The 26108-nt window shown below is 41.6% G+C and overlaps 1 protein-coding gene across 10 annotated transcripts in view; it reads left to right on the forward strand.

The window, feature by feature from the left end:
• The window catches only part of MGA (MAX dimerization protein MGA), a 172236-nt gene that overhangs the window by 42217 nt on the left and 103911 nt on the right, over positions 1 to 26108 (forward strand). For 2 of the 10 annotated variants that reach the window (XM_040492347.1, XM_040492356.1), the window contains exon 1: positions 22806 to 23100. The exons of 2 other annotated variants lie outside the window; for them this stretch is intronic. The gene's annotated coding sequence lies outside the window, so the exon portion shown is untranslated. Of the gene's footprint in view, positions 1 to 22796; positions 23101 to 23324; positions 23449 to 26108 lie in introns of those variants that run through there. 6 more of the 10 variants (XM_040492354.1, XM_040492355.1, XM_040492357.1 and 3 more) reach the window with 5 other exon arrangements.

A 26108-nucleotide genomic window follows, 5' to 3' on the forward strand; every position in this document is an offset into this window, starting at 1 on the left:
TTTCCTCCCCACTGCTCATGTGCATGAGCATGTGCTCTCTGTCTTGAGCGAGCTCTGTCTGTAAATAAACATTAAAAAAAAATGTATGGGGGGCGCCTGGGTGCCTCAGTCGGTTGAGCGTCTGACTTCGGCTCAGGTCATGATCTCGGGGTCTGTGAGTTTGAGCCCCTCGTTGGGCTCTCTGCTGACAGCTCAGAGCCTGGAGCCTGCTTCAGATTCTGTGTCTCTCTTTCTCTCTGCCCCTCTCCTGCTCATGGTGTGTGTGTGTGTGTGTGTGTGTGTGTGTGTGTGTGTGTGTCTGTGTCTCTGTCAAAAATAAATAAACATTAAAAAAAATGTATGGCAGTAAGTATAGTGCTTGGGAAGCTTTCAAGTTATAACTTCATCACTGTTATTTCTAGTAGTGTTCTGAGCAGGAGCACAAAACCATTAGAATGCCATATATGGTTTTGTAAATACAGAAGTTTGCCCTTGTAAAAGCAGCAAAGACAATATGTAAATAAATGTGGCAATGTTTTAATAAAACTTTATTTATGGGCACTTAAAATTGAATTATGGGGCGCCTAGGTGGGTCAGTTAGTTAAGTGTCTGATTTCTGCTAAGGTCATGATCTCACAGTTCGTGAGTTCAAACCCCACATTGGGCTCTGTGCTGACAGCTCAGAACCTGGAGCCTGCTTCCGATTCTGTGTCTCCCTCTCTCTGCCCCTCCCCTGCTGGACTCTATCTCTCAAAAATAAATAAACATTAAAAATTTTTTTAAGTAAAAAAAATTGAATTATAACACATTATGAAACATTCTTTTGATTTCTTTACAACCATTTAAAAATGTAAAAACATTCTTAGCTCATAGACTGAACAAAAACAGGCTCTTATTGGCCTGTGGGCTGTAACAGTTTGCCAACTTCTCCCTTAACCCAAAAGAATAAGTTTAATGGGAGGAAAATCATGCTGATGGAGTTAGGTCTCTGAGAGAAATAAATCATTCTTATCTTATTGACAATCCTTAAATCATACCATTTCAACTGGTTTATGTCAGGATTGATATCTCCTTAGAAGAGAAAAAAGAAAAGACAAAGAGATTAATAAGAGTTTATGTAGTTTAGTTTTTACTTATTTAAGAAAAAACTTGTACAATTTTGTGTTCTTAAATTTTAATTTTTAATTTTATTTTATTATTTTTTTAATGTTTAGTTTTGAGAGAGAGAGAGCGTGCAAGTTGGACAGGGGCAGAGACAGAGGGAGACACAGAATCCAAAGCAGGTTCCAGGCTCTGAGTTGTCAGCAGGGAGCCCAATGCGGGGTTCAAACCCACAAACTGGGAGATCATGACCTGAGCCAAAGTCATATACTTAACCCTGTGCCACCCAGGTGCCTCTGTGTTGTTTTTTTTAATGTTTATTAATTTTTTTAGAGCGGGGAAGAGAGATAGCAAGTCAGGGAGGGGCAGAGAGAGAGGGAGACAGAGGATCCAAAGCAGGCTCCTCACTGACAGCAGCGAGCCCTATGTGGGGCTGGAACTCACAAACCATGAGATTATGACTTGAACCAAAGTTGGCTTCTTTACTGACTGAGCCACCCCGGGTGCCCCACAATTTTGTGTTTTTTGTTCTCTTCACCTCTTATATTTCTGAGTTTCTAATCGTAGGCTTTTTTATGTGAAAATATTGTACAAATAGGAATTTTCTTTCCCCATAAGAAAAATGTTTTAAGATTTTTGACTTACTAGTAAATGTAGAATAAATTTAAAAAATGGGATGTGCATATTTTAGTTTTGTTTGTAATTTTAATTTTGACTGATTTTGCACAAGATAGAAAATGAGTATTTATATTTGTAACTTTCAGTTTCTACAATTCTTAAATTATGAGGTTGTAGAAACTTCAATAGAGTGGTATGAAATTGTAAGCAGATGGAGTTTATCCCCAGGGATGATTTAGGAAAACTAGGTATACTCTTATAGGTATCGTACAAAATCCTTTATGAGGATTGGGTGAAAACCAAATAATACTTTGTTCCTTCTTATTGTGTGCAAGTGTGTGGTAGTGATTGTTCATTCTTTTCAAAAAATTTTTTTTAAATGTTTTTATTTTTGAGAGAGAGAGAGAGAGAGAGAGAGAAAGCGCGCACGCGCGCTTGAGCATGAGTTGGGGAGGGGCAGAGAGAGAGGGAGACACAGGATTGGAAGCAGGCTCCAGGCACTGAACTGTCAGCACAGAGCCTGATGCAGGGCTCGAACTCCCAAACCATGAGATCATGACCTGAGCTGAAGTCGGACACTCAACCCACTGAACCACCCAGGCACCCTTTTTAAAAAATTCTTTTAATGTTTATTCATTTTTGAGAGACCGAGACAGAGCACGATCAGGGGAGGGGCACAGAGAGAAAGGGAGACACAGGCTCCAGACTCTGAGCTGTCAGCACAGAACGTGATGCAGGGCTCGAACTCAAGAACTGCAAGATCATGACCTGAGCCAAAGCCAGGTGCTTAACCTACTGAGCCACCCAGGTGCCCTGGTTGTTCATTCTTTATTGTTAATTTTTAAAAATGTATTTTTGATAGACTATTACTAGCTTCACTGTTAGAGGTACGTTAGATTAATCAACGCCTTGGAAAGATAAGAATCAGTACAAATGTGAGTTTACGTTTTGATGAAGTTAGCTGTATAAATGAAAGTGATTTTTGATTATTTTATTGATTTTTTTTGGTAATAAACTTAGCAATTATATGGATTTCCTATTTTCTTGATTTTCTTAAAAGATATTTTATCTAAATTAAAAAACAAATTTTTAATGTTTATTTTTGAGACAGAGAGAGAGCATGAGCTGGGGAGGGGGATAGAGAGGGAGACACAGAATCTGAAGCAGGTTCCAGGCTCTGAGCTGTCAGTACAGAGCCCAATGTGAGGCTCGAACTCATCAACCGCAAAATCATGCCCTGAGCCGAATCGGACCCTCAACTGACTGAGCGACCCAGGTGCCCCTTATCTAAATTTCTAGTATTTTATGTTTTTATTTATTTAGTTCTCTTTATTCATAAAGAATATTTATTGCTGAAAGATGAGGCGCCCTGCTGGTTTGATTGGTGGAGCATATGACTTGGTCTTGGGGTTGTAAGTTCACACCCTAAATTGGGCATAGAGTTAACTTAAAAAAATAAAATCTTTTTTTTTTTTAAAGAATATTTATTGCTGATAGAACTTTAAGATTATATCTAATTCATGGAAGTTTAGCAACTGAATTATTACAGGGTCCTGGTTTTTCACCAGTTGGAATTACTTTGTAAATAACTATTTCTGAAGAATTTTATATACAGGATGTTTTCTGGATAGTTTATTGTTAATGGCTTTAAACCTTTGTGAATAAAACCTTTTCCCCCCCAATTGTGCCTGTCTATTGTTAATTTTTTTTCATCATGATAAGTGTACTCTGTAATCCCATCTCCTATTTCCCCATACCCCCATCCACCTCCCCTCTGTTTAACCATCCATTTGTTCTCTATAGTTAAGAGTCTCTTTCTTAGTTTGTGTCTCTTTTTTTTTTTGCCCTTTGCTTGTTTGCTGTGTTTCTTAAATTTCACATATGAGTGTGTTCATGGGGCATTTGTCTTTCTCTGACTTCTTTTGCTCAGCATTATACTCTCTGTCTCTGTTCATGTTGTTGCCAATGCCAAAGTTTAATTCTATTTTATGGCTGAATAATATTCCATTACTATATATACCACATTTTTATCCACTCCTCCCTTGATAGATGCTTGGGCTCCTTCCATAGTTTGCCCATTGTAAATAATGCCGCAATAAACATAAGGGTGCCTGTATTCATTTGAAATAGTGTTTGTATATTCTTTGGGTAAATACACCCATTAGTGAGATTACTGGATCATAGGGTAGTTCTCTTTTTAATTTTTATTTATTTATTAAAAAAAATTTTTTTTTTCAACGTTTTTATTTATTTTTGGGACAGAGAGAGACAGAACATGAACGGGGGAGGGGCAGAGAGAGAGGGAGACACAGAATCGGAAACAGGCTCCAGGCTCCGAGCCATCAGCCCAGAGCCTGACGCGGGGCTCGAACTCACGGACCGCGAGATCGTGACCTGGCTGAAGTCGGACGCTTAACCGACTGCGCCACCCAGGCGCCCCTCTCTTTTTAATTTTTTGAGGAAACTCCATATTATTTTCCACAATGGCCACACCAATTTGCATTCCCACTAATAGTGCAATAGTTCCTTTTTCCCCACATTGTCTTCAACACTTGTTGTTTCTTGTGTTTTTTGATTTTAGCCATTCTGATAGGTATGAGGTGATATCTCACTGTAATTTGAATTTGCATTTCCCTGATGATGAGTGATATTGAGCATCTTTTCATGTGTCTGTTAGCAATCTATATATTAAAAGACTTTTTTGGGGGGAGAGATCAAACCATTTTATTGAGGGGCTTTGGGAAAAGTTTGAAGGGGAGGAGGACAGTGACATTCGATGTCCTCTGCCTGGCTGGCATCTTTCCAGCTATCTATTTAGAGAGTGTGTATAAGTGGAGGAGGGGGAGACAGAGCAAGAGCGAGAGCGAGCCTGATGCTGGGCTTGATCCCATGACCCTAGGATCATGACCTGAGCCCAAATCAAGAGTCAGACCCAGGAACCCCAAGACATTTTAAGTTTAAGTGGAGAATGGAGAAAACAACTTTAATTTTCAGGATGAATTTAAAAGACTTAAATTTAGGGTTCTGTGACAATTTTTATAAATTGTTATATATAATTGTCTTGGTTATTGTAGAAAAATATTTAAATATATGTACATCATATGATGCAAGTAAAAGACACAGTTGTTGCTCTGTACATCAACTTAGAGTGGTGATTTTTTTAAAAATTTATTTTTTGATAGAATAAGCAGGGGTGGGGCAGAGAGGGGGAGAGAGAATCCCAAGCAGGCTGCACACTGTCAGTACAGAGCCTGATGGGGGGCTCAAACTCAAGAACTGTGAGATCATGACCTGAGCAGAAATCAAGAGTTGGACGCTTAACCTACTGAGCCACCCAGGCTGCCCTGGAGTAGTGAGTTTTGAAGACTCTTAACTTTCTTTTCTTTTTTTTTTTTTAAATGTTTGTTTATTTTTGAGAGACTACAAGTGGGAAGGGGCAGAGAGAAGGGGACAGAGGATAGGAAGCAGGCTCTGTGCTGACAGCAGCGAGTCCGATGTGGGGCTGGAAGTCATGAACTGTGAGATCATGACCTTAGCAAAAGTCTGATGCTCAACCAACTGAGCCACCCAGGCACCCCTAGAGTGGTGATTTTTGACGAATCTTGACTTTTCAATCTGTTGTGCTAAGTTTTCTAGTGCAAAATCTTTCTTGAGACTAATCCTTTTTTTTTTTTTTTTTTTGTATTTATTTTTGTGAGAGTACAATGGGGAGGGGGCAGGGGAGGGGACAGAGGATCTTAAGCCTGCTCTGTGCTGACAGGCTGATAGCAGCGAGACTGATGTGGGGCTTGAACTCACAAACCATGAGATCACCACCTGAGATTCACCCAACTGAGCCATCCAGGTGCCCCTTAGACTGATCTTTTTAAAAGTTTATTTTATGTAGTTGCTTTATTTATTTAAAAAAAAAATTTTTTTTTTCAACGTTTATTTATTTTTTGGGACAGAGAGAGACAGAGCATGAACGGGGGAGGGGCAGGGAGAGAAGGAGACACAGAACCGGAAACAGGCTCCAGGCTCTGAGCCATCAGCCCAGAGCCCGACGCGGGGCTCAAACTCACGGACCGCGAGATCGTGACCTGGCTGAAGTCAGACGCTTAACCGACTGCGCCACCCAGGCGCCCCTGTAGTTGCTTTAAAAATACAGTACGTGACTCGGGGCGCCTGGGTGGCGCAGTCGGTTGAGTGTCCGACTTTGGCTCAGGTCACGATCTCGCGGTTCGTGAGTTCGAGTCCCGCGTCGGGCTCTGGGCTGATGGCTCGGAGCCTGGAGCCTGCTTCCGGTTCTGTGTCTCCTTCTCTCCCTGCCCCTCCCCCGTTCATGCTCTGTCTCTCTCTGTCCCAAAGGTAAATAAACGTTAAAAAAAAAAAAAATTTAAAAATACAGTACGTGACTAATATTTTTAAAGTTATAAGTTAATTTGTTAAGAATTAAACAAGGGCACTTGGGTGGCTCAGTCAGTTAAATGTCTGATTTCATTCAGCTCAGGTCATGATCTTGTGGTCTGTGGGTTTGAGCCCCTCATTGGGTTCTGTGCTGACAGCTCGGAGCTTGGAGCCTGCTTCAGATTCTCTCTGACCACCCCCCGCCTCCCCGACTTGTGCTCTGTCTCTCTCAAAAATAAACATTAAAAAAAAATTTGTTTTAAGTAAACAATGGATGGAGTACCTAGGTGGCACAGTTAAGTGACTGATTCTTGAATTTGGCTTAGGTCATGATCCCAGGATTGTGGGATTGAGCCCATGTGGGGTCCATGCTGAGGGTGCAGCCTGCTTAAGATTCTCTCTCTTAAAAAAAAAAAAAAAATTAAACAATGGCTAACAGTTATTGGGGACATCTAGCTGGCTTCGTCAGTAGAGTATGCAACTCTTGATTTTGGTTGCCTTGTGTTGGGTATAGAAATTACTAAAAATAAATAAACTTAAAAAAAGCAACAATGGCTAAGTTATAGAATGAATGTTCTGTGTGGCACAGGTACCTTGCTCTCTGCTTTAAATTGATTTACACTTTATTTAATCCTCTTAATAGGTCTTTGATGTAGGAACTGTTGTGTTATTTCCATTTTAAATATGATAAAACTGGGCACCTGGCTGGCTCAGTGAGAAGAACATGCAACTCTTGATCTCAGGGTTGTAGGTTTGAGCCCCACGTTGGGTATAGAAATTACTTAAAATCCTTAAATAGTTTTTTTAATATTTATTTTTTGAGAGAGAGACAGAGACAGAGTGTGAGTGAGGCAGGGGCAGAAAGAGAAGGAGACAGAATCCCAAGCAGGCTCCAGGCTCTGAGCTGTCAGCACAGAGCCTGATGTGGGGCTCGAACTCAAGAACAACAAGATCATGACCTCAGCTGAAGTTGGATGCCTAACTGACTGAGCCAGCCAGGCACGCCTAAGTAGTTTTTTTTTTCAAATGTTTATTTATTTTTGAGAGGATTACTTCCAATCTTTAAAAGAAAATAAAGATGAGAGTTGCATTGGTGGCTCAATTGGTTGAGTGTCTGATTTTGGCTCAGGTCATGATCACAAGGTTCGTGGGTTCAAACCCCACGTCGGGCTTTGCGCAGACAGCTTCCAGTCTGCTTTGGATTCCATATCTCCCTCTCTCTGCCCCTCCCCACTTGCACATGCTCCTGCTTTCTCTCTCTCTCTCAAAAATACACATTAAAACAAAAAGATGCAAAACTGAGGCACCAATAAATTAAGGAATTTGCTTAAGTCACACAATCAGGAGTGGTAGAATTGGGATTCACTGGGACTCCAGAATCTTTGTTCTTAACCACTTCATGGAACTGCTTTGGTGTGTCTGCTGTTATCCTTCTTTTTAAAGCTTTAATCCCTTAAAATGTGCATTTCAGAAATCCTACTCAGAGAAATACCGTTACTCTTTGGAGTCTTGGTGTTTCTTCTGTTATTATTGCCCAACCTTATCTGTCTACCCTCCCATCACTTCTCCTCTTTTTCCAGTAGTGAGAATTAGTATAGATCAAGGGTAAATAAAACTAGTGAAATAGGGAAGCCAGGGGTCGTATTAGTTTTGGCTCTTAAGGAAAAAAGTATAAAAAGTTTTACATATATATAATTACTGAAAACATTAACTTAAAGATAAATGTCTAATTATCAGAGACACTTCCAAACAACTAATAAGCAGAAACAAAAGGCCAGGACCCTTAAATAACCTACCTTATATAAACACCAATCTTTTCTCCCCTGTTGTTAGGTGGTGAACATTTTAGCAAGTTAGTGTCATATTGTGTCATTCCAGGTTACTGGAAAATTACTTCAGTAATCTGTGTGTGTACATTGGTTAGGGTTGTATTTTTCACGTTGAATCACAAAAAAGTTTGAGAAATACGTATATAGTGTATATAATACCAAATTTATTTTTTAATTTTCAGAGTTCCTTGCAGACTCTCTTCCTGTACACTTTAGTTCTTTAGGTTTGTTAATCTCATTTGATGAGCTTCAGGTAAAAGTATGTTGATGTTTTCCAGATTTACTTTTTTGCTAGTCCCTCTTCTCTTTCAGCTCTGGTGGTTCTTAACCGTTTTTGGGGGGAGGTCATACACTCCTTTGAAAATCTTAAAATCTTAATGGACTCGCTCTAGAAGATTGTTACCATACATACATTACACAAAATTCTCACAATTTTGGGAGTTTTGTAAGACATCCTCCCCTAAGATCATTTATGGATTGATTAGAGTGCCACCTTCAGATGAGCTCTCTGAACAATTTAATTTAATATAGTTCTTCCAAAATACATCAATGATTTCCTAGTCTATATCTTCATATGTGTCTCTCCAGAGCACTAGACCCTGATATCCATTTACTTACTGGTAATCTGGATGTCCTCTTGCATACTCTAATTTGTTCATGGGCTATTTTTATTTACTTATTTTTTACTGAAGTTTAGTTGATACACAATGTTACATTAGTTTCAGGTGTACAACTAGTGATTGGACAAGTTTATACATTATGCTCTGCTCACCACAAGTGAGCACCAACTGTAGTCATAGAATTCTATTATAATACCATTGAGCATGTACTGTATGCCATACCTTTTATTCTGGTGACTGATTCCATAACAGTAAGGAACAGTTATTCCATAACTGCAAACCTGTCTTTCTCACTCTGCACTATTCTAATTTATTTATTTTTATTTGAGAGAGAACATGAGCAGGAGAGAGAAAGAGAAAAATCGTAAGCAGTCTCCAGTGGAGGGTTCATTGCCATGAACCTGGGATCATGACTTGAGCCCAAATCAAGAGTCAGACACTCAACTGATTGAGCGACCCAGGCCCCCACTACTTTTTATTTTAATCCACGAAACTATGTGTAGTTCCCTTGAACACATTCTTATTCTTTGAGACATTCTTTCCTCCCTAGCTTCTGTGAGGCTACTCTCACCTATTTTTTTCTTATTTCTGTAACATCTTCTTTTCCTCCTCCCTTTTTTTTAAAAGTTTTTTTTTTTTCAACGTTTATTTATTTTTGGGACAGAGAGAGACAGAGCATGAACGGGAGAGGGTCAGAGAGAGAGGGAGACTCAGAATCGGAGACAGGCTCCAGGCTCTGAGCCATCAGCCCAGAGCCTGACGCGGGGCTCGAACTCACGGACCGCGAGATCGTGACCTGGCTGAAGTCGGACGCTTAACTGACTGCGCCACCCAGGCGCCCCTTCTCCTCCCTTGATTCTACTTAAAAAAATTTTTTTTGTTGTTAATGTTGGGAGCGCCTGGGTGGCTCAGTTGGTTAAGTGTTGGACTTTAGCTCAGGTCGTGATCTCACGGTTTGTGAGTTTGGGCCCCGTGTCGGGCTCTTTTCTGACAGTTCAGAGCCTAGAGCCTGCTTCGGATTCTGTGTCTCCCTGTCTCTGCCCCTGCCCCTGCCCCGCTTGCTTGCTCTCTCTCTCTCTCTCTCTCAAAAATAAACATTAAACATAAACATTAGAAGAAAATGTTTATTTTTTATTTATTTATTAAAAAAATTTTTTTTTTCAATGTTTATTTATTTTTGGGACAGAGAGAGACAGAGCATGAACGGGGGAGGGGCAGAGAGAGAGGGAGACACAGAATCGGAAACAGGCTCCAGGCTCTGAGCCATCAGCCCAGAGCCCGATGCGGGGCTCGAACTCACGGACCGTGAGATCGTGACCTGGCTGAAGTCGGATGCTTAACCGACTGTGCCACCCAGGTGCCCCGAAAATGTTTATTTTTGAGAGAGAGAGTGAGCGAGCAGGGGAGGGATAGAGAGAGAGAGAGAGTCCAAAGCAGGCTCCATGTCTTGAGCTGTCAGCACAGAGCGGATGCGGGGCTCGAACTCACAAACCTTGAGATCATGACCTGAGCCAAAGTCAGATGGGTAACCGATAAAGCCACCCAGGTGCCCCCTCTTTGATTCTGCTTATACTGCTTATCCTCTAAATGTTTATTTTCCCAGGAATCTGACCTTAACCCTTTGAGCTTTTTTCACTATATACATTTTGGACGAACTTTTCCAAATCCCTGGCTTCACTTACTCCCTAAAACTTTGTATATAACTAAAGTTCACACCTTTACTATCAAATACCTATTAGACATTTCCACTCAGATCAGTGGTTCCTAAATACTTGGGGGATTACATATCTCTTTAAGAATTGGATTAAAGAGGGGCTTCTGGGTGGCTCATTCAGTTAAGCATCCAACTTCGGCTCAGGTCTTGGTCTCTCTGTTCCCCAGTCAAGCCCCACGTTAGGCTCTGTGCTGACAGCTCAGAGTTTGGAGCCTGTTTCAGATTCTGTGTCTCCCTCTCTCTCTGCCCCTCCTGACTTATACTTGGTCTCTCTCTCTCTCTCTCTAAAATAAATAAACATTAAAAAAAATTAAAAAGAATTAAAGATAGATCTTTCTCCCCAGAGAAGTACACACGTACCCCAAATTCTGCATACCAGTTTGGGATGTTCATATCCCTCGCCAGAGCTCCTCCTTGGACTCTGTAGATATCTGTGGTCTCCTAGTTAATTTTTAGAAATGTTTGTTTATTTTTGAGAGAAAGATGAAGTGCGAGCAGGGGAGGAGCAGAGAGAGGGAGATACAGAATTCAAAACAGGCTTCAAGCTCTGAGTTGTCAGTACCGAGTCAGATGTGGGGCTGGAAATCATGAGCCAGGAGATCATGACCTGAGCTGAAGTTGGGCGCATAACAGACTGAGCCATTCAGGTGCTCCTGTGGTCTTCTAATTAAGTTGTGACCTAAGATGGTCCTAAGCTGCCTTAAATTCAGCATGTCCAACATTGACACAATCATCATTGCCTCTAACTCATTTTATTCTTATCCCTCTCACATATGCCTCTAAATATAATCATTTGGCTTTTAATTATGTACTAATTTATTCATTCTGCAAATATGTGAATGCTTTATATCTAACACAGGGTCTAAGTATATAGTGTTTTTTATTTTTTAATTTTATTTTTTATTTTTAAAAATTTACATCCAAATTAGCATATAGTGCAACAATGATTTCAGGAGTAGATTCCTTAATGCCCTTTACCCATTTAGCCCATTACCCCCCCACAACCCCTCCAGTAACCCTCAGTTTGTTCTCCATATTTATGAGTGTCTTCTGTTTTGTCCCCCTCCCTGTTTTTATATTATTTTTGTTTCCCTTCTCTTATGTTCATCTGTTTTGTCTCTTAAAGTCCTCATATGAGTGAAGTCATATGATATTTGTCCTTCTCTGACTGACTCATTTTGCTTAGCATAATACCCTCCAGTTCCATCCACGTAGTTGCAAACGGCAAGATTTCATTCTTTTTGATTGCCGAGTAATACTCCATTGTATATATATACCACATCTTCTTATCCATTCATCCATCGATGGACATTTGGGCTCTTTCCATACTTTGGCTATTGTTGATAGTGCTGCTATCAACATGGGGGTGCATGTGTCCCTTCAAAACAGCACACCTGTATCCCATGGATAAATGCCTAGTAGTACAATTGCTGGGTCATAGGGTAGTTATATTTTTAGTTTTTTTGAGGAACCTCCATACTGTTTTCCAGAGTGGCTGCACCAGCTTATGTTCCCCTGAGTATGTAGTGTTGAACAAAACAGACATAATCTGTTTTCTCAAAGCTTACTCTATAGCCTAGTGGTTAAAAGCATGAACTTTCGGGGATGCCTGGATGGCTCAGTTGGTTGGGCATACGACTCCTGATTTTGGCTTGGGTTACGATCCCAGGGTCGTGGGATCAAGCCCTGAGTTTGGCTCTGTGCTGAGCATGGAACCTGCTTGAGATTCTTTCTCTCTTTCCCTCTGTCCCTCTCCCTTGCCCATATGTTCTTTCTAAATTAAAAAAAAATAAAAGCGTGAACTTTGGGTTCAAACTATGACTCCTTAGTGCTTTATGACTAACAGTAAATTATTTAATCTGTCTATACCTCAGTTTTATCTCTGAAATTAGGATAATAGTAGTGCCTGCTTCATTGGTTGTTAGTATTAAATGATTTAATATGTGTAAAATGCACAGTAAATGTTAGCTTTTATTATTTGTGGAGGAGATAGACATTAAATGATCCTAAATATATATATTGATGAAGGTCCTGAAGTATCAGAACAGGGTACTGTGAGAGAGAATTTAGATTTGGGGGTAGGGATACCATTGCTACAAAAGTTGGATTTAGACAGACCTGAAAGATGAATTGATGTTAACTAGGTAAAGATTTGTGGAGATTAGAAGCATTTCAGGTAAAAGAAAAGGTGGTGCGAAGGCCCGAGGTAGTAAAGTGTTTGGAGTATTTGATAAATAGAAGGTTATTGTACGTGAAGTAAGGTAAATTAGGGGGAGAAAGATGTGAATACAGAGATCTGTAGACCATATTATAGAGTTTGGATTTTACTCTGAATGAAATGAGAAGCTAGTGGAAGCTTATGAATGGCAGAGACAGCACGAACTGATTTATCTTCAGAAAAGGTCATTTGATGCTGTGTGGAGAATGGATTAGAGAGGAGCTAGAATGAATGCCTAGAGATCAAGTTAAGAGTCCATTGGGTGGGGGAAAGAGTCTGTTGCAGTAGTCCAGGTAAAAGCTGTTTACATTTAGGACTAGGGTGGCAGCAATGGAGGTGGAGTGAAACATTTGGATTAGAAAAAAAATTTTTTTTTTAATTTTTTTTTCAACGTTTATTTATTTTTGGGACAGAGAGAGACAGAGCATGAACGGGCGAGGGGCAGAGAGAGAGGGAGACACAGAAATGGAAACAGGCTCCAGGCTCTGAGCCATCAGCCCAGAGCCCGACGCGGGGCTCGAACTCACGGACCGCGAGATCGTGACCTGGCTGAAGTCGGACGCTTAACCGACTGTGCCACCCAGGCGCCCCGGATTAGAAAAAATTTTTAAAAAATTTTTCTGTTAAGTTTATTTATTTAGACATGAGCAGGGGAGGGGCAGAGAGAGGGAGAGAGAGAAAATCCCAAGCAGGCTCTGCACCATCAGCACGGAGCCCAGTGTGGGGTTCGAACCCTGAAACCGTGAGAACATTACCTGAGCTGAAATCAAGAGTTGATTGCTTAACTGACTGAGCCACTCAGGTGCCTTGGTCTACATCATCTTAAGCAGTGGCCACAGGTAATTTTCTTAAAACAGATGAGTTTGAGTATGTCCTATATCTTCTTATAATCCTTTGGATGACTCTTTTTTTTTTTTCCTATAAAATGAAGTTCCCAACTCTTGATTGCTAGGTGTACTGTATAAATAGGCTTCCCTTTGCCTTTTCTAGTCCTTATAGCTTTGCTTCTCTACAGATCATGGGCATTTTTAATTGTAGCCATATTACAGTAATTGTGCTTCCTGAATGTGTTTCCTCTCTAGTTCCTCTGTCTTCACCTAGGCTGCTTTCTGTCTCAAATGCTTTTCTTCTGTACCTACCTTGCATGTCCTCTTTCGTGCCTTACTAATTTCTACTCATTTTTACTTTCTTAGAATTCTTCTCTAACTTCCTCAGTCTAATTTAGCTGCCCTGTTTTTGTGTTTTCATTGTACCCTGGGCAGAGAGCCATATTTACTAAGAGGATTCTTCGTTTTGCTTTAGTTTTTGTTTATTGATGATTGGTTATAGGAGTATTGGGTTTCTGATAATTAATTGCAAGCTCTTGAGAGTAGGAAAGTCTGTCTTTGTGTTCTAAGATCTATACATGATGAATGCTCAATAAATGTTTGACTTGAGGAATTAGTGAATATTCTGGTCTTTTATATAGCGTGCCTTTGTACAAATTGTTCTCTGTTTAGAATGCCTTTTCCTTTGCTTTGTCACCTTCTGCACATCCTTTAACACTAAGCCTTACTTGATACCTCGGTGACAGTTCCTCCTTCCACCATGCTTCTATTCTATAGTTTTTCTTTTCAGTACCCTGATAAATATTTGACAGTACAGAGTAAAGATCAAATGTCCATTGATAGATGAATGAATAAAGAAGATGTGGTGTATATATGTGTACACACACACACACACAAACATACACATGGAATATTACTCAGCTATAAAAAGAATCAAATCTTGTCATTTACAACAACATGTCTGGACCTAGAGGTTTAATGCTGAGTAAAGTAAGTCACTTAGAGAAAGACGAATAGAATATGATTTCACTCATATTTGGAATGTAAGAAACAAAACAAATGAGCAAACAGGAAAAAAAAAAAGAGCCAAAACCTAGACTTTTTATTAAAAAAAAAACAAAACACAACTTTTGTTTTTGAGAGAGTTCAGGAGGGGTAGAGAGAGAGGAGAGAGACAGAATCCCAAGCAGGGTCTGCATTGCCAGCCTCGAGCCTGAAGTGGGGCTCGAATTCATGAACTGTGAGATTATGACCTGAGCCAAAAATCAAGAGTCAGACATTCAACCGACTGAGCCACCCAGGTGCACCAAAACAGACTCTTTAAAAAAAAAAATTGTTTTTTTTAATGTTTATTCTTGAGACAGAGACAGAGTGTGAACAGGGGAGGGGCAGAGAGAGAGGGAGACACAGAATCTGAAACAGGCTCCAGGCTCTGAGCTGTCAGCACAGAGCCTGACACGGGGCTCGAACCCACAAACTGTGAGATCATGACCGGAGCCGAAGTCGGATGCTTAACCAACTGAGCCACCTAGGCTCCCCCAAAACAGACTCTTCATACAGAGAACAACCTGGTGGTTGCCAGAGGGAGGTGTGTGGGAGGATGAGTGAAAGAGATAAAGGAGATTAATAGTACATTTATCTTGATGAGCACTGAGAAATGTATATAGAATTGTTGAATCATTATTATTGTTTGCCTGGCACTAATATAGCATTACACGTTGATTATACTTTAATAAAAAAAAATGTTTGAGTGAATGTATGTATATCACGAGCATCATGTAGTTGTAGATTGAATAAATATTTCCTAAGTGTCCGATTGCATTTCACAGTGTAGGTTACTGCTACATGGTACTAATCTTACCTGTTGCATTGACTTGTACTTCGGTGTTTTATACAGGCAGTCCTATCTCCAAATTCTGGATAATTTTTACAGTTCTTTATTTGCTGACTGTGTAGATGTTACCTGCCATGCTTCCTTTTCTCTCTCATTAACTTTATTTTTACTTTATGACCCGCCTCAAAAGTCCACTCTTCTTTGTAACCTTCCTAGATTCCCTAGGTTGTGTGTGTTCCTACAGTATTTCTAGAAGGCTTTTTCCAAACTGCTAACAACAGTATTGCAATGTGACCATAGTGTGTCTTTATCTAGAACTTGAGCTTCTTGAAGGGACTTATTTTTATTCATTCCTTTAATCCTTGTTCAGTGCCCAGTTGGTGCTTAACAAATATTTATTAAGCTGATTGTATCCTTATTTATTTTATTTGTGCTTAGATAACCCAGAGAATGTTGGGTAGGACTAAGTCTTGGGATGAAAAATCTTGTCTCTGTGTAATTTCTATGATTCATGGTCTATATGCAGTAAAACCTTGGTTTGTGACATAACTCATTCTGGAAACATGCTTGTAATCCAAAGCACTTGTGTATCAAAGTGAATTTCCCCATAAGAAATAACAAAAACTCAGATGATTTGTTTCAGAACCCAAAAATAGTCCTATAAAAATGATTTCGATACTGAAAATACAAAATATAAAGAAAAATAAATTAACGTGCACATACCTTTGAAAACCCTCATGGCTGCTGTGAGGGAGACAAGAGAGAGGAGGGTTACTGTGGAGCATGACTTTAACTATCACTGCTATCTATTGGCTCAATGGAGTCTTTTTTTTTCTTGCAGCTTAAACAAGGAACCTGTCCAGTGACACTTGCTTTTGCCTCATTTTGAGGATTTCATGGAAATGTGACATTGCATTGTCATTAAACAGACACATTGTTCGCACTGCTACAGTCTTACTCAGGTGGTGCTTTTTTATTTAGGTGGTGCTTTTCTACAAAATTTTGTACCATTTCTCACATTTTACACATCTCCCTAATCTCATTTGAAGTGAGGGTTTCCTCCGCCTTTTTCTCCTCCTCCTCTGCAGATGAGATTCAGACATAGACTTCTTAAAATCTTGCAATTTCGGCTACTCTCATAATACCTTATTCCTACTTCTTGATGATTTCTTCCTTAAGCTCCATTGTAATCAACTCCTTACCGCCTTTTCAACCTGTTTCTGCCTGGGGGCCATTGTATACGCTTGCACAGATGTTGATTACAGTACAGTGTTAATAAACTCTTGTCATATACTGTATTTAATGTAACTGGCAATAAGACAGCAGAGGAAAGGGTCTCTGTCTGCAGGCAGCCTGACCTAGACTGAAGCAAAGCATTCCAAGCTTACTCTTGTATGGAAAAGCAAAGGACTGTCCATAGGTGCTTTGAAGCGACAAAAAAATACACTAGTGGCATTTGTGAGCACCCCTTCTAATGTCCCGAAAAAATCTGAATTCTGTCAAACACTGCGGCGTGAGACTGAGCATCCGAGCATGGGAGATGATCACCCGCAACCCCTCAGAGACAGAGAGAGAGAGAGAGAGAGAGAGAGAGAGAGAGAGAGAAAGAGAGAACCATTGGTTCAGTTGTGATCATATGACACTTGGTATTGTGTACTACTCGTATTGCAAGTCACTGCTCATTTTTCACGTTAAAATTTATTAGAAATGTTTGCTCATCTTGCAGAACACTTGCAGAACCAGTTACTTCCAATCCAAGATTTTACTGTATAAGTAATTTGGATAATGTATTCAAGGTGCTTGAATAATCTTTATATTCTCTATTTCAATACAGCTTTCTCCTCTTCTTTAACAGGTGTTCCCTGCCCTCCAGTGGTTATATCATGGCTAACATTTTTTAATAAACATAAAGGTTATAAAATCCTTTTACGGTGTTTATTTTTAAGTCATATTGAAAATCCCATTAGGTTTAATTTTCAGGTAAAACAATGCAACCCCCCCCCCCCGCCGTTTTCCCATATTCTGATATGCCTAAAGCCCAACTTAAACTAAGTATAGCTTAACCTGCTTATTCTTTTGCCACAATGAACCACTATGTGTCTCACAGTTTATTTTTTTATTTTTGAGAGAGCATGGAGAGGAGAGACAGAGAGAGAGGGAGATGCAGAATCCAAAGCAGGCTCCAGGCTTCACACTGTCAGTGCCGAGCCCAACTCCGGGCTTGAACTTACGAACTCCAACATCATGACCTGAGCCGAAGTCGGACATTTAACTGACTGAGCCACCCAGGTGCCCTGGTGTCCCACAGTTTTGAAGTATGTAGTGATTAGTTGGGAAGTTCACTCAGTCTGACCTTGGTTCTTGGTTTCACTACATTGTTCTCGTGTAGCTATGACAATGTTCTAGCATCTTGCTCCCATGCAGAAACTATCATCTTGTTTTCAGAAACAATGTCCCTCCCCCCCCCCACCGCCTCCCCAGCACACACTCACAGTAGATTGCTAATCGTGTGGCTATTCTTTAGTGTGGATTGCTGTATCTCCTGGCTAACATCCTTTTCTTTTCTGTTACTGATGAGGAGAGGCTGACTCTTAATTTATTGGTAAGGTGACTTATACCCCATCCTATGCCTTTTGTAGGTTATTTTTTCTCAGAAGACCAAATCTTAGCTATCTAGGGACCCTGATGGCCAGCAGTTATTTCTAAATACTTGCTGCATAGTTTTCAATAGTATATCATGAAATAAAGGCAATGTAGTAAATTTTTCATGTATCTAAATTATTAAAAACAAAAGATTTATTATGAGCTGTACTTCCTAGATTTTTGGTCTTAAAATACCCATTATTTTAAGAAAGAATGGTAATAGTAGGTAGGATACTTTGTAGCATAAAAATTTCGGTCACCTTTGATGGTCAACTAAACATTTTTTTTTTAAGTTTATTTATTTTGAGAGAGCACCATGTGTACCTGCACACGTGCTCATGACCCGGGGAGGGGGAGAGACAGGGTAGTGTGGAGCCCCATGGACTGACAGTAGAGAGCCTGATGTGGGGCTCCATATCATGAACTGTGACCTGAGCCAAAACTAAGAGTCTGAAACTTAACTGACTGAGTCACCCAGGCTCCCCAACTAAATCTTTTTTGAGGGGAAATTTACTGATCTGTAATGTCCCAGGAGCTAGGAACTGCTGTGTTGACCATAGATCACTTCTCTGAAGCATTATGGTCTTTCATGTAAAGTAAGTATGGCTTCTTTTACATGCATTTGCAGACAGTTTTTCAGTGATTTTTTCTGTCATAGGCTTCTTTATTTTTGCCTGATTCCAGCTGTGAAATTTACTTGCTGTCTCTCAGTCCTCTTTGGCCAGTAGTTCTACTTTCTGTTTTTGTAAGTTCTCATGTGTGTTTTAAATCTCCATGCAGCTCTAAGCTTAGGTAAATTTCTTCCTGTTTTTCCTTTTATGCTTTCCTAGATAAGATGTTTCTTTTAAGGGCTTAGTAGTACGTAGACATCTTTTATTGTTTATATTTCTTTTAGATCCATTCTTTTTTATTTTGTAATTCATCTGAAACTAGCTTCTTTTTTTAAAGTTTATTTTGAGAGAGAGAGCATGTGTGCATGCATGTGGGAGTGGGGGAGGGACAGAGAAAGAGAGGGGGAGAGAGAATCTTAAGTAAGCTCTGCACTGTTAGTGCAGGGCCCAGCTCGGAGCTAGAACCCATGGACCCTGAGATCATGATCTGAGCCGAAATCAAAAGTAGAGGCTTAGCTGACTGAGCCATTCAGATGCCCCTGAAACTAGCTTCTTAAACTTCATTTATGTTACCGATTTCTGACATTTTTCTTTTAGGTCTTAGTTAAACAAATTCACTTCTACTAAGGTATCCTTAAAATTTTTTTTTAATGTTTCTTTTTGAGAGAGAGAAAGAGAGCACAAGTAGGGGAGGGGCAGAGAGAGAGGGAGAGAGGATCTGAAGTGGCCACTGTGCTAATGGCAGAGCCTGATGGGGGGGCCAAACCGCAAGATCTTGGAGGTTAAGACAAGTTTTCTGAGGTGACCTAGCTTAGGCATGAAGGGTGGGTAAATAGCAGTTAGGTTTGAGACATCTGGGAAGATCTTAGCAGAGGGTGAAGAACATGATTATATGGGCTTAAGATATGAGGCAGCAAGGGGCAATGGCATTTCTTAATGAATGCTGATAACATTCTGTCACATTTCTATCCTCTTTTACATCCTTTTTTTTTTTTTTTAAACATTTTTATTTTGAGGGACAGAGAGAGACAGAGTGCGAGCAGGGGAGGGGCAGAGAGAGAGAGGGAGACACGCAATCTGAAGCAGGCTCCAGGCTTTGAACTGTCAGCACAGGGTCTGATGTGAGACTCGAACCCACCAACTGTGAGATCATGACCTGAGGCGAAGTCGGATGGTCAACCAACCGAGCCACCCCGGCGCCCCTATCCTCTTCTACATCCTTAACGTCTCTCATCATTTTTTAAAACGTGCTTTTCATCACATTACTATGCTGGTTAAGAAAGTTTTAAGGCTTTTTATTTAGTACATTGTTAGCTCCTTGAAGGCAGGATTTTTGCCACTTTAAAACAAAATTTTTGTTTTAATGTTTATTTTTGAGAGAGAGAGAGTGAGTGAGTGAGTGGGAGAGGAGCAGAGAGAGAGGGAGACACAGAATCCAAAGCAGGCTCCAGGCTCAGTGCAGGGCTCATACTCCTGAACAGTGAGATCATGGCCTGAGCTGAAGTCGGGATGTTTACCCGTTTGAGCCACCTAGGTGCCCCACTTTTTGCCACTTTTAATTCCTTAGTCCAGGTTTCAGATATTGGAGCTAATTATATTTTGCCCCTAGATAGGAGTTGGTTTTAGTTGCAGTGCTAAATGGTAGGCAAGGATGGGGTTGTGTGTAAGCTAGTATGATTCTCTTTTTTTTTCCCCTTGTGCCTACTACACAAGTTTATTGCTAGTGAAGGAATTTTTTTGTAAAAAGCCATTTTTGTAAACTAGTCTGTATGTAGCTGGTTTTTATTGTGTTAAGATACTGTAAATAAGACTACAACCCAGGGATTTTGGGGTATGTGTGGGTGATGGTTTGGTCTAAAGATTTAAGATGCTCAAGACTGAAGATTTTAGTCATTTTGAGAGAAGTATGTCACTAGTAGATACTGGAACTGAGTAAGTTGGATCTGAATAGATTGGATAAGGAATATAGTTTGTTATTTTTTAAAGTGGATCCTGTTAAGTTGTGCCGACTCTTCAGAGTTCTGGTTTACACATCTGAACAGTGCGTGAAATGCTAGTCTTTCCTCTATCCTCAGCATATACAAGGCATTCAAATACTTGAATAGGAAAAATGTACATAAGTGGAATAGGGCCTTTGTGTTTATAGAGCAATCTCGGATCAAATTTGTGTTTATATTCCATGCATTCTCTGTCCCTACCTCCCTTAATATTTAGTAAAATATCTTTGAAAGCTCAACCAAGGGAAACCAAGGGAAAGATTTGGTACTAGCATGTTAAACCAAAAATGGGCCACTGAAATGGTGTGCAGTATCATTTTTAGACTAAATGAAAACAACATAAGTTCTCAGATTTTTTTTTTAATGTTTATTCATTTATTGAGTGAAAAAGTGCATGTGCTCATGAGCAGGGAAGGGGCAGAGAGAGAGGGAGGGGGAGAGTGAATCCCAAGTAGGCTCCTTGCTAAAAGTGAGATCATGACCTGAGCCAAAATCAAGAGTCAGATGGTTAACCGACTGAGCTGCTCAGGCACCTGCTCCCGGTTTTTTTTTTTTTTTTTTTTTTTTTAAGTTTGAGAGAGAGTGAGCATAAACATGTGCACATGAGCAGGGGAGGGCAGTGAGAGGAAAGAGAAAACTCCAGGCAGGTTCCATGCTCAGTGCAGACCCTGATGTGGGGCTCAATCCTACAACCTTGTGATCATGACCTGCACTGAGGTCAGGAGTCGGTTGCTTAATCAACTGAGCCACCCAGGCACCCCTCAGATTCTTGGTGGTACATCTCTAGACCTTTACAGGTTAGGCAGACCCTACTTTGAAAAAACTATGGGTAGTTTTATCTTTTCCACTAGGAGATCCAGTGCTGAATCTTCAAAATATGCTGGTGGTTTGAAAAGATCTGGCATTTCATAATGTTTGCTTGTTGTAGGGAGGAAGAAAATCTCCACTTTCCCTGTCTCCCAAGATGTTCCTGAGATTCTCCAATGAGTGATACCACTTATGTTAACTTGTCTCTTTTGGGATGTAACTACCACTGCATATAGTTGTTAACCAGTAATCAGTCATTTACATCTTAGAATCAGATGCTTTAATGCTAAGTCAACATATTTTATTTCTGACTTTAATTTTGTATGAGGAAACCTTAGACCCTTGAGAGGAAGATATTCTTGGAAGAAGTGGGAGATTCTGACAAGGCAGGAAAAGAGGTTTTTGGGGTCAGGGAAGAGGAGTAAGGTGTCAAAGAAACTGGCACTTTTCACTTTTGCCTAGGATCTTGCATATTATTCATTTGTTGTGCTCATGATGCTGTTGACAATGCCTGAATGGGGATTTCAGAGGATCTTCAGAAGCCTGTAATCTTTAGCCTACACATTTTCCAGTCCATACTAATTCCAGAAGTTTCTTCCTATGGTGCAGCAGAGGGAGTGCCCAATGAAGAGAAAAAAGACCCTTCTTCCTAATATGCCTGGAGTCCAGCTCTGATCAGTCCTGTTGGGATAAGCCTCTTCCTCTTGGCTCCTTTCTTTCAAATCCCTCATTCTTCTTCATAGTGTTTTGTATTAAGTCATCTAGCAATTAATATGTTCCCAATTCTTGCTAATCTTCTAAGAGTGAAAGAATAGTTTGGAAATACGGACCACAATTTCTACTCTTAACTACGGACTTCTATTTTGCCTCTTCTAAGTTTAAACAACTCTCCCTTTTTACTTGAGTGTTAGCAGCTCAGAAGAAAGAGTGGCTGATAAGGGGTAGGGAAGAAAAAATAATTTTTGAAGTTTGGGAGAAATACTGTTCCTTAATTATTAGTTCAGCAGTGGCCTGGCATAATATTCAGCAGTGTTCCCTTTGCACTTCATAGCTTAAATATCTTGAACAAACAAAAACTGAAAACACAGGATCAAGGCATGAAAGCTTAATCTGTGTTGCAAAATTCTTGTTTCCACCTTTTACTGTTTTATTAGGACAGCTTTCATCTTTAGATCAGGCAAGTTAGTGGCAACTCTTCTTCCTTTCCCATTTGGTAACGGAGTTTTCAGTCTCCTTCCTACTTTCCTAGTGTTCTTCGGTCGTGGATGTTGCAGACTCAACCACCCCCGTCTCGGTCTTTTCTTCAAGGTTTCCCGACGGTCTGGCGCTATCCAAACCTACAGCACATTGGGGAGGACGATCATGGATTCTTTTGATGAGCTCAGGAAGCCCCCCGGGGCTGTGGAGTCAGATGTGGGTGGGGCTGGGTGCGGCAGGGGCGGGGCCGCCGAGGAGCCCGAGGGAAACGGTGGAGGGCACTTTTTTGAGAAAGCCCGCGGGCGCAGGTTTCACGGTTTTCACGAAGTCTTCGTGTGTGAGGCTGAGGGAATTGGGGTGCCTTCTTCCTCCCTCGCCTTTCTTGATTCTGGAAGCTTCATTAGGCTTTTATCGGTTTCTGGGACCCGGAAAACCAGCGGCTTCAGCTCCAGGGGCGGGTCCCAAGGGTCTTGTCGCTGCTCCGGGGCCGTTTGGCCTCCTGGTGTTGGGGGAGGGGCGAGGGAGGTGCTGCTCGCGCCTCCTTTTGCGCTTGCGCGGTGGGCTCTGAGCGGGTAGGAGCGCGTGCGCGGTGACGTGGACGTCCGGTGCGCGCGCAGGCTCTTCAGCTGGAGCGGACACACGGTGTGCGAACCGAACAGAATAACCCGCCCCCAGCGGGATGTGAAGGACTACGGGTGAGGCCGGCCACGCCCCGCACGGTAACTCTCGGGCCTGGGTGGAGGGCGTCTTTTTACTACTGGCCCGATTGGAGTTTTTCGAGAGTTTGAAGCGCTTGTGGATTTGAACAGCGTGAGAAGCGTTCCTTGTGCGATCTTCGCACGCCCCAGCCAGGCCCGGCCTTGCGCGGGGCGCCGTTGGCGCGCGCCTGTGGCCCCCTGAGCGAGGCTGCGCATGTCACCTCGCGCGCGTCCCCGGCCTCACTTCCGCGTCGCGCAGCAAACTCACTGGTAACATCGACGCCAGAGAGAGCGGCCACGAGGCGGGCGGGGTGAGAAGCGCCCTTGGCGCGGCCCTGCCCTCGCGTGCGTGGGGTGCCGCACCGCATGGTACGCTCCGCATGATGACTTTCAGCGCGGCGCGGGGCTTTAGGTCGAGAGCTCTGCTTGTGCGCTTTGCATTTTAGAGCTCAGGTCTCGGGGTTCAAAAAACTCTGAGGGAAACGGTGCTGACGTCGCTTTTTAAGGAGCTGTGTGCAGCTTTTTGACACCTGTGTAAACGTCTCTTTAGCTTGTAATTTCCGGGCAAGTTGTTTGAGGCAGGACCGCGCGTGAGTTTAGTAAGGAAGGCGAGGAAGTGAGCCGTACGGGAGTGGGAACTCGGTAAACAAAGACCGGTGGCTAGTAAGTGCAGAAATGAGGGCGGGGAAAACAGGTGGGAAGAGCAGGTGTTATTTTCCTTTTTCCTCCGTGGGCAGCCTTTGGTTAGTTCTCTGTTTATGAGGTTTCCCGCGTTTGTTAAATTGTCAAGTAGGTGTCTGCTCTCAGTGGTAGGTGGGTCTGGGATATAACTAAGTTTATTTGAGCGCTAGTAACCAAAGTTGAGGGACGTGTGTGCGAAGAGTATGGAGAAGTTAGAGATCATTTCATACCGGATTAAGAGTGGAAAATGGTAATGTCTTTGAAGATTTTTGCTTTGCTTTGGGAACCCCGGGGATGCCTCCTTCTGGGGAGGGTGCAAGAAGGGGGGATGAGGGAGGTCTCAAAGGAGGGGGTGACTGATGGCAGAATGCGAGTGACCAAAGTACACCTTCTTCTGAGGGAAGACCACACTCCCAGGGTTCGCCTCGCCGAAGCAGACACGTGGATGAAGAGAACTCTCGCGCCCACCCGCGCGCCACCAGTGGGTGTTGTAAAGCTTCTCAGGCTTCTGCGGTGTAATCCCTGGCAAATACTGCCTGTTCTGCCTCTTCTTTTTGGGCACGACGCCGTGGCTAGGCTGCAGGGAAAGTGCCTGGAGGCGGCGTGACGACTGCTGGGAAGGGGGCTGGCCCGAGAGGGCCGGGTGGCTGGTTCTGTAGTCTCCACGGTAACAGAATGCGACTGGATCCCGCGGAGCGTTCGGCAGGTTCCGGCCGGCGGCACGTGATCTGTCGGGACTCTTCTCCGGAAGAGCTTTCCTTGCGGCATTTTTTCACGTGGTTGTCGGCCAGCTGGCCTCTGCAGTTAAAAAGCGGTGATTGTGGGCCCTTGATAGTCGACGGCGACTGCTCTTCCTGGGGACTGGCAGGAGCCCTTTTCACTTACAAGGGTATGGGGTCAGTGTTGGTGTTTCTTCCAAATGTGGTTATGTTTCCAGCGGTTATGTGGGTAGAGTGGGTTGAGTTCAGCTAACAGAAAACACATGTTTAAGACGAGTAAATTCAGTGCCCTGGGTACTCAAAACAGGGTGGCTGTTTGATACTATCCGTTTCTGCCATAAAAGTTCTTCAAATTCTGCTTATGTAACTGCTGGGACCTGAGAACTTGCTAACCCTTTGTTGTTAAAGGACCATTCTTAGGAATAGAAAATGTTCCTGTAGTTAGTATTAACTAATGGTATTTGGGGAGAGAAGGAAGGGGGCATACTCTTAGGCAAATACAGTTCTTGCCTTAACACCAAAGCATTTCAGGTAGTATTTGCGATTTCCTTTACAGGGCTGTGTTAATGATAAAATGCCCAGGATGTTGTTTGGTCTGGAGTAAGTTCTTACTAATGAGATAACTATTAAAATCAACCTAATGGTGAAGAATTGGTGGTTGGCTATTTTACTGTTTTTGCCACCATTTGCTGTCATTTTTTTAAAGTAATGGTATTTTGATTGGGTGTTATTTGGGTGGGGGGAGTGGGGTGGGGCAGGGAGCAGCAGTACATGAATCATTGAATTGGGTAACTACCTAATGAACTGTTGTATTTTGTAAGTTGCAGGAGGGTCATGGCTCTTGTAGTTAAACATTTCCCCAAGAGGTCACTGGTGAAAACACGTTTAGGGTAGGGACTCTGAAATTGTAACAGTTTGTTTATGGCACTTGCCACATTACTTACCTAAAAACCACATTCTCTCTGAAAGCTTGTGTGTGTGTGTGTTCTGATGGGACTTATTCAGAATGTTAGAGTATTTGCCATCCACAACTAAACTTCCTGGGCTCGTTATTATAATTTTATTACGTAGATAAATGCTTGATATTGAAAAGTTGAACTGAGGTTTTGTTTTGTTTTGTTTTTTGTAATTGTCTTCCTTAAAGCGTTTAGAGAGCCAGATATAAGGTATTTTAAAAATCTTGCTGGGAATAGATTTATTTCTGCATGAGTAACCTGATCCTTCCTAAAGTACATTTGATTTTTGTAGTTGGTTAAAGCCTTAAAGTGTTATATATGTGTCTGAAATAGCTGAATATATTGAATTGACTATCCTTTGATTATAAGATCCTATATAGTATCCCAGAAGAATAGGCATGCTTATATTGGGAGTCTGGTATAGAGGGGCACTTGGGTGGCCCAGCTAGTTAGGTGTCCAGGCTCTTGGTCTGATCTCAGATCTTGATCTTAGGGTCTTGAGTTCAGGCCCCTCATTGGACTCATCCCTGGGCATGAAGCCTACCTAGAAAACAAAAAAAAAAAGATTGGTATGGAGTAAGAACTCAATTCCTTTCTCCCATATCAGTAGCAGTGTATAGCTAAATAAATAAATAAATAAATAAATAAATAAATAAATAAATAAATAAATAAA

The sequence above is a fragment of the Herpailurus yagouaroundi genome, unplaced genomic scaffold (genome assembly GCF_014898765.1).
Source record: "Herpailurus yagouaroundi ecotype Mexico unplaced genomic scaffold, PumYag 184, whole genome shotgun sequence".
NCBI classification, from domain to species: domain Eukaryota; kingdom Metazoa; phylum Chordata; class Mammalia; order Carnivora; family Felidae; genus Herpailurus; species Herpailurus yagouaroundi.